The 9,136-nt window shown below is 35.4% G+C and overlaps 1 long non-coding RNA gene across 1 annotated transcript; it reads left to right on the top strand.

Annotated features, from left to right (window-relative positions):
- The first annotated feature begins 1,621 nt into the window (after window positions 1–1,621).
- LOC114281640 (uncharacterized) lies at window positions 1,622–7,758 on the top strand. The gene is made up of 2 exons (XR_003635969.2): window positions 1,622–2,090; window positions 2,352–7,758. It is a non-coding gene; the product is annotated as an uncharacterized LOC114281640 (long non-coding RNA).
- The last annotated feature ends 1,378 nt before the right edge of the window (window positions 7,759–9,136 follow it).

Below are 9,136 nucleotides of genomic sequence, written 5' to 3'. Positions count from 1 at the left end.
TCGTATTGATGATATCTAAATTATCAAGCAATTTAAATTGTTAATAATGTTAGAGATATTAAATTTTTTACCAAATAAATAATTAAATGTTTTACATAGATGTGAGGTCCATAATTTTGTAAACCCATATTCATGTGAGACATTTGATTATTTATTTAGTTAAAAATTTGAGATATGTATTTTCTTAAATTATTTTTTTTTAGTGTATTTAAGAGTAGTTGGCAGTTCAGAATGTGTTAGTAAAGTGGCTCCATGAAGTGAAGTGCGGTGTGAGAGTACTTTCTATACAACACACCAAAATTGGAAGACATTAGTAGTTGGCATTTTTACTTGAGTATATCTCAAAGGGGGGAATTACACTATAGTGGGACGAGAAAAAAATATTTATAAAAAAGTAAAAAAAATTATGTTTTTAATTATTAACAGTTATTATATTTTAAAGAACATTTTTTTGATCTTCACTGAAGTATAATTTCCCTTAACATAAAACATAACTACAATAATAACTCAGAGGTTGTTTGGAGTTAATTTTTTTAATAATTTTTTATTTTTTGAGAGTGAAAAAGTTGTTAATAATTTTTTTTTGAACTTCTTAATTTTTTAGCCATAAAATTGTTTTTTTATAACAACCCAAACAGAGTTTCAAGAGACTGTCTTAGAAAGGTTATTGTTACTCTGGAGCATTATTAACACATTGTTTTACTTTGAAAAATGTTAGAGATTCTAAATAAATTATTAAATTTTTACCAAACTTCTTACATGAGTATGAGGCCACATAAATCACATGTACGTGAATTTCACACCCATACAAAAAATTTAATAATTTATCTAAGATGCTAGCATAAACTCTTTTTACTTTTCCTCTCCAACTTTGACTTTTCCAAAACATGTCAACAACACTATAGGGTGATGTTTATTTGGATGATATGGATTAAATGAGATAATATCCCTACAATTATTACTTTTAAAATTATTAATCTCTTTTGATTGTACATCTTATTTTATATTTGGATTGATTAAGGATTATGACAAAGGATTGACCAAAATAAATAAATAAATAAATTTTGCAATTTAACTAATTAATAGAGATTGTTTGGGATGAACTATATAAATACACTTTTTGAATTTTTAGCTAAAAAAATAAAGAACAAAAAACGTATATTTGAGATAATTTTTTGACTTTTTACGAAATTAAAATATTGTATCAACTAGTAAAATTACCTTCCTACCCTGTGTTGCACTGTGCTGGGTTCTGTGTAGTGCATTGTGCTACACTGTGATGGTATTAAAATTTTGTTTAGGTTCCGTGCAGTGTACTGCTGCACTGTTATGGTATTAAAATATTGTTTAGATTCCGTGCAGTGCACTGTGCTGCACAATTTTTTTGTTTTACCAAAAATATCCAATGATATATGTGAATAGTGTTAACTTTTTTTACTGTTTCAACGACTTTTTAACTTTTTTAAGGGATGCCAAACGCCTACTAAATTTCTCCTTACTTCTTCATTTTGGATAATTTTATTTACGCACCACCAAACTTCTCATTATATACCATTTTCTCAATACACATTACACTCAAATTAAAAGTTTTGATTTCTTCTCAATACGCACCACCATTTTTCAAATAATACCAAACTACTTTCCCCCTTCTCCGACAAAACCCTAACCCTAATCACTATAACCGTCGACCGTAGTTGCCGTCGACGCTACAATCCCTCGCCTCCGATTGTCACTTCTCTACAGCCTCTCTCCTTTCTTGCTGCCTCCATTAACCACCGCATCCACCGCCAATAGCTCCTCAGATCTGGAGAGAGAGATCGCCATTGGCATTTGGGGTTTGAAGAACAGAAGAGAGGTGAAAGGTTGGCTACGGCAGGGGGATACCGGAGTGTGAAGCAATAGTGCGAAAAGAGAGAGTCCATTGTTTTCGTCTTCAGTGGTGTCCATCGAAGGAGGAGGGAGATTGGTTAAGATGTCAGAGTGATTGGTGTAGTCAGGTTAAGAATGAGAGAAAGTTGGAGCTAGGGTTAAGATTGGGCCAAGAAGAAGATGAGAAGGCACTGAGAGTGGCCATGGAAGGAAGGAATGAGGTAATTGGAGAATTTTCTCAAAAAAATCGTTTTATATGATGATTCAAATTTTGTGTGTTGTTGTTGTGTACTCTGGTGGATAAAGACTTGAAAATTGGAATGCAATAAAAGTGAGTGCCATTGTCGTTGTATCAAGCATAATGAGATGATGATGATGAGATATTTTCTAAATTAACCACAATGAATTATAGATAATTCTGTTTTTGTGTCTATTATTCCATTTTCATTCATAATCGTCTTTTTCATATTGTGTGGCGACAGTGAATGGGAGGCTGGGAAGGGCTCGCCAGCGGCGATGTGGCGAAGGCTGATGGTGATGATGGGTGACTGTGAAAGAGGGGTGTGCGTATTGAGAAATGGCTTGAGGGACAAAAGAGTAACCTGATAGAGGGACAAAAATGTAATAAAAAAAATAAAAAAATAAAAAATTAAGATAATGGTGGGTATGGAGAAAATTAGTAGCGTGTGATGTTTGGATATACTATTAATTATTACCTTTTATTCTTAACCAAATATCAGATTATACATTTTTGTTGATTATTAATCCAATCCTATGTCATATCCGGCCAAACAACCCAACAAAACCAAACTAATCGCTCAAGATCGATAAAAAAATTTCAAATATCAATTTGGTTTTTATAAAATAGGTTTGTTTAGATTTTAAAATTTTTTACATCGATATAAACAAATTAACCAAAATATTGTATATAAATTTTACATTTTAATTCTTTAAACATTAAAAAATAAGTGATAAATAATACACATTTTGTAATAATAAAAATTAGAAGGGAGGCATTTATCAGAGCAACTTTCATTATTTTTCTTCATCTATTTTCAAAGTAGAATTCTGCAAGTTTTTTTTTTTTTTTAAAAAAAACCTTTCAAATCTCTTGTTAATTAATTTAACAAAGCTAAGAAACCCTAACTCCGCTCTCTCTTTTTCTGCTCTTTCTCTTTAGGAGGGAGAGGATGGTGCTTCTAACTTTCCTCTCCCCTCCCATTTCTTTAGATCTAGACTCAAATTTATTTCTTGACTAAAATTTGATGCTACTAAACACCTCAAATTTAATTCTTGATTGAAATTCAATGCTACTAAACACACTTTTTATACGTTAAGCGACCACCTCATATCCACATTAAGTTAAGGTACCACAACTATTGGTTGCAAAGATGAATGGATCGTGAAGCTAATTAGTAATATTTATTTGGTGTTGTTTGTTTTGATTTTTGATTTTGTTTATTTGATTTTATTATTTTTTGTATTGCAATAATACCTCTCTATATAGAGATTTTCTCCTCGCATGAAAATTTGTTTTTCTCTTTATGTAAAGACTCGTATTTTTAGACGATATTCGGACGACATCGACAAAAATAACAAGCTTTCAAGCAGATTTTACTTTTCAGATCACATCTTTGAAAAGATTGGTAATTTTTCCTAACTTGTAGCTATTTTTTGACACATTTGTTTTTTGTTTTTTGTTTTGCTGTTTGGTTAGAATAACCCTTTGGAATCTTATTTACGTAATGTTGTTTATTAATATATTGTTTCCTATGTTCTCAAAAAATAAAAAAATAAAAAAAAATCATACTTTCCCTACATTGAGGTTCTCTTTATCCCTTTTGAAATCTATTTGTGCTTCAAATACAACTTATTTTCAGATGTGCAATGTATCAAGTCTCATGTTTTTTCATTAAAAAAAAATGTAAATCCCTACCCTACTAAATCAACAAAACCAAATGATAAGGAATTTGTGAGAAAACAGTTAGAGAGAGAGCAAGAAGCAGAAGAACAGAAGCTTGAGAGGAACGAAGCTGGGAATTAAACTTACTGCCTTTATTCAATAGTTACCAGGCTATTTATAAGCCAAGTCAGAACACTAACTACAAAATAATGCAAAAAGATGTGGTAGATCGTGGAAGAAGTGGTTACAATCATGTGCTGAAAATAATGAAAACAAACTATCACTAATGAAACCTGTGCTAACAGTAATGAAAACAAACTATTACTAAGCCTATTTCTAAGGCAGTATATTCCCCAAGTCCACTTCCACCTATGCATGAGATCATGGGTGTAAGCATGGGATAACGGGTGATGTTTGTGGATAATGGGTGTGCACGTATCATTCCCCGCCGCTAGAATTATCCTTGGCCGCAAGGATGAAATTGGGCCACGGCTTGGTAGTATGCAGGTGGGTCATCCTCTGTAGTAAGGGCGGTTATAGGTGGCTTGGTTTGATCTTCGGCGGCCAAGACATCTTCGATCATGAAGAGTTGGGGTATGGTACAACGGTGGTCGGGCTCGTATTTCTCATCACAATAGTAGCATAGGCCCTTTTCTCTACGGATTCGAGCCTCGGGGGTTGTAATTTTCTTGAACGTATGGGTTTGAAGAGGAAATGGATGTGGGTTCGGTTTTTGGGTAGGGGGTGGACCAAGGAGGCTAGCCGTTGTGGCGTTGGCAGGGTTATGGTTTGGAGGAGTGTTGGTGGCAACAATTGGTCGGGGGAAGATGTTGGTTTTCTTTTGTAAGGTATTGCATTCCTCGACAAGTCGGGCCACGCCAATGGTTTCGGATAGGGTTCGGGGCTTCTTGAGCTTAACGTCCAAGCGAACGTCATCTTTGAGCCCGGCAATAAAACATCCAATCACATGACTATCTGGTAGAGCATCAATGCGTTAGGAGAGTCTTTCGAACTCTTCTTGGTACGCAGCCACAGTGGTGGTATGTTTCAACCGAGTGAGAGCTTCGAAAGGGTCATCGAAGTCAGTGGGTCCGAAACGGCAAAGCAAAGCTGTAGTGAGTTCGCCCCAATCAACGGGCCCTCTAGACTTGGTGAACCATCGGTGCCATTGTAAGGCAATTCCTTCGAGATGAAAAGAGGCAAGCTGGACTCGTTGGCCTGGCGCAATACTTTGAAATTCAAAGTATTGTTCGGCTCGATATATCCACCCGGTGGGATCGTCCCCTATGAACTTTGGGAAACTGAGCTTCAGGTTGATAGCTGGTTTGCTTGGTTCCGGGTTAAGGCGGGGGTTTGAGCTGGAGCCGAATGGGTTGATATTGGTAATATCGAAGTCGGGTTCGGCCGGCGGGGAAAGTTGCAAGGTTTGTAACTTGGCAAGGATTAATTGAAGGGTGTTATGAATTTGATCGAAATTTGACCCATGACGGGCCAAAATTTCGCTTACTTCATTGCGGAATTCGGTGTTTGTTTTGCCACGAGTATCCATGGAACGCGGCTCTGATACCACTGATAAGGAATTTGTGAGAAAACATTTAAAGAGAGAGCAAGAAGCAGAAGAACAGCGGCTTGAGAGAGGAACAAAGTTGGGAATTAAACTTACTGCCTTTATTCAATAGTTACCAGGCTATTTATAAGCCAAGTCAGAACACTAACTACAAAAGATAATGCAAAAAGATGTGGTAGATCGTAGAAGAAGTGGTTACAATCATGTGCTGAAAATAATGAAAACAAACTACCACTAATGAAACCTGTGCTGACAGTAATGAAAACAAACTATTACTAAGCCTATTTCCAAGGCAGTATATTCTCTAAGTCCACTTCCACCTATGCATGAGATCATGGGTGTAAGCATGGGATAATGGGTGATGTTTGTGGATAATGGGTGTGCACGTATCACCAAACCACAACATGCAGTTAGTTTCAGTTTTTCAACTGACAAAACCAAAATATTCGGTTCGGTGCTAAATTTTCACTCAACACCGACCCGAATTGCTTACAATCCTACGAGAAATGTTGTGAATGTGTAGTGGGGCATTTTGATTGCTAATGTCCCAATGTTCAAACGAACAAATCATGCTGGGGGAGTGCGGAATAGACCAATAGTGACCTTTGTGGAGCCTAGAGCCCGGGAAGCTATAAAGGTAAGTTCAAGTCGGAAACATAGTGGGAATTCTTAATCACAGGGATCCAGATGAAAGCCCAACCCCCTTTTGAATGAACAGTACGAGTGTTTCAACAAAGCTTTGAATAACATATACCCTTAATGGTATTCAGAACTCGTGGAATGTTGCCCTGTACAAAAGCAACCAAGGCATAGCACAAAAAAGGAATGATGAAAGAGTCTAACTAAATTGTACATTATTCAAGTGTCTTTTCCGACACCATTTACTTCATCCTACTCCATACATGAATACCATGACAAAAAAAATTTACGAGTACCAACCATACAAACAAAGATATGCTGTTATGTGTATGGCAACAAGCCTCCTCAACTGCCTTCAGACTTCTCCAGAGCTGCAACATAAGCGACGTAAAAATATCAACTAACAAACTCAACTACCACTACACTCTACACTACGTTCATGCAGGTAAAAATAATGAAAAATCATAACCGATTGCTCACAATATACCACAATTAATGATTATTGTTGCCAAATATGAGTTTGTTTCAATCTTGACGCACTAATTCTAATCGATGTTAGATGAACTCTTCTAAAATTCTAAAGTACCCATGTCGTACAATCAACACTTGAATAAGTTATATGCTTTTTGACCTGTCTAGTTGGGAATGAACCCAAGAAGTATGTATAACTAGTGAAGTTTACTAAATACATCAGACTTCCATTTATGCTTAGCATACTCTGTATTAGTTTTTAAATACCATTTTACCCTTCAAACAAAGTGTGAAAGAAAAATGAAATCCAGTTGTGTTCTTAATGTTCTTGGACATGACATTTAAACATATCCAACATTTAGACACATACCTACATTTAACACCCGTATCTGAGTAATCTTACATATTCTTGGACACAAAAATTAGATGAATCCAACACTCAGACACATACCTACATTTGACACCAGTCCAAGTCTATGTAATGTACTTGGACATGGCAATTAGATGAATCTAGCTCTTCGACACATATCTACATTTGACACCCTAACTGAGTCCAGGTAAAACATTCAAAGTTTTTAAAGGCGAATGCGTAACTCAAGGTGTTTTACCCCTCATGATGCGAGGCGTAAGCATTTTGAATTTTAAAATTTAATATTTAGTAAATAAATTAAATATTTTAAAATAGTAAAAAAATAAATATAAATGTGTAAATATTTCTCTCCTTGAAGCGTTGAGCATTTCACTGTAGAGAAGGAAGTGTCTTCATTGAAAGTGAAATTGACATTCTTAACTTTAGTGATTGAGTTTCTCACTTGAGCATTAACTTTATATTTTTTCTTGATTGGTCATTTATTCCTATAGAAAGAATATAGTTGCAAAAGGGATATTTTGTTCAAACCATGTACTAGACAGTTTAAAAAGAGCCTAAAAGACAACATTTTCATATGCGTACTCCTCACGTACTTATGTGCAAAAGGCATACAATTCACAACTAAGGTGCATGCCTCAAACTGTGATGCACGAGCCTTTGGGAAGTATAGCCTAAAAATCAAAGCCATGATGTGTTTTACCTTAGCATCGAGGCGAGCCACAATAAAGCCTTTTAAAAACTTTATGATTCTAATCAAGTTCTTTAACTAGAAAACTTTAGTGAGTGTTAAATAATAAAAAAAATACTGTCGGTTGCATGGTTAATCAATGAATTAAACTCTGTGTGTGTGTGTGCCCCTGCCTGCCCACTGCTTGAAATTAAACTTTGTGAGTCTGCCCATTTGGCACGGTGCTTGAAAAAAAGAAAAAAAAAATAAAACAGAGACCAAAAATAAATAGAGGGAAAAAAATCCAAACATGCATTGAGAGAGAGAGAGAGAGAGTGTACTATTGTAGTTCAGAAGCTTCTCAATGAGGTCAACATGTGTCATGAGCATTCTTCTACAGCAATAGCGAACCAAACCCAATGCATCAAGGGCATCCCTGCATGCCAAACAATTTGATGATACATCCAGATCACGACATTATCTTGTGTAGCAGAATGACTGAAAACTGATTGAAGATAATTACCATGTGTCAAAGTATACGTATGAATGCTTTTTCTTTATTCTTTTTGTCAAATATTTCATTTGGTGTAATTGCAATAAATATTTCTTTGTGTTGGATGCATTGGTAGAATTATGTTTGAAGTAACAAAAGATAATAACCAAAAAACCAAAAGATTACACTATTAGGTATTAAGTATTAACAAACAATTAAGTTCTCCTATACAAAGGTTTTTGATTTTGGGTGCTTCAAAATTTTGCCTATTTTACAAGGATTCAACCAGTTTCAAAGCAATTGTATTCAGTGGTCCAGCACCATGATACTTCTTCATTATTCCCTCCAACCTAACGAGAAGCATGAGTCTCTCTCACTCTTTGATAGACATCTTTCGGTTCTCAGTCTCATCCAATGAACAACTTTAAGTCCTTATTTTGTGTCTTAGGAAGGTGGTGTTTGATAACTTGATTCAACACTTAAATCTGAATGCATTAAGTGAAAATCAATTAAGCTTGTTTGATAACCATAATTAGTATCACTTAAAATTTTAAGTGGATCTTAAAATGTAATCTAAAACTAGAGAATATTTTAAGTGGTTGAAAACTTACTTATTGTTGACTGAATTTATAAATACTTATGCATAAGTGTTGACATACACCGTATAATCTCATCACCGCCACCACCACCACTGTCACTGCCACCACTAAAGTTACTATCACTGTCACTTCCACCACTAAAGTTACTACCACCGCCACCACCTCTCCACCACTACCATTACCATCACCTTCATCACCATTGTCATTGTTGCTATAAGCATCAACATCGTTTCACTACCACCACCACAATCGCCACCACCACTACCCCCACTTTTCTACAACTATAACAACCCTTCTCCACAACCATTGCCACCACTGCTATAACCATCACCATTCACCATCATTCCACCACCACAATCAACATCATCGCTGCCACTCTCTTTTTACATCCACTACACTACCCTTCCACTATTACTATTACTACAACCATTATCCTTCTACCTCCACCACCATTGCCATTCATGTCATAGCCATCTCTGCGACCTCCATCACCATCACTATCTCACCATTATAATATAAAAACTAAAAGATACAATTTGAAAATAAATTTCAAATTTA

This window comes from Camellia sinensis, chromosome 3 (genome assembly GCF_055761805.1).
Source record: "Camellia sinensis isolate YWXY chromosome 3, ASM5576180v1, whole genome shotgun sequence".
NCBI classification, from domain to species: Eukaryota; Viridiplantae; Streptophyta; class Magnoliopsida; order Ericales; family Theaceae; genus Camellia; species Camellia sinensis.
The sequence above is the reverse complement of the archived record's forward strand: the minus strand, read 5'-3'. Positions and strand labels throughout refer to the sequence as shown.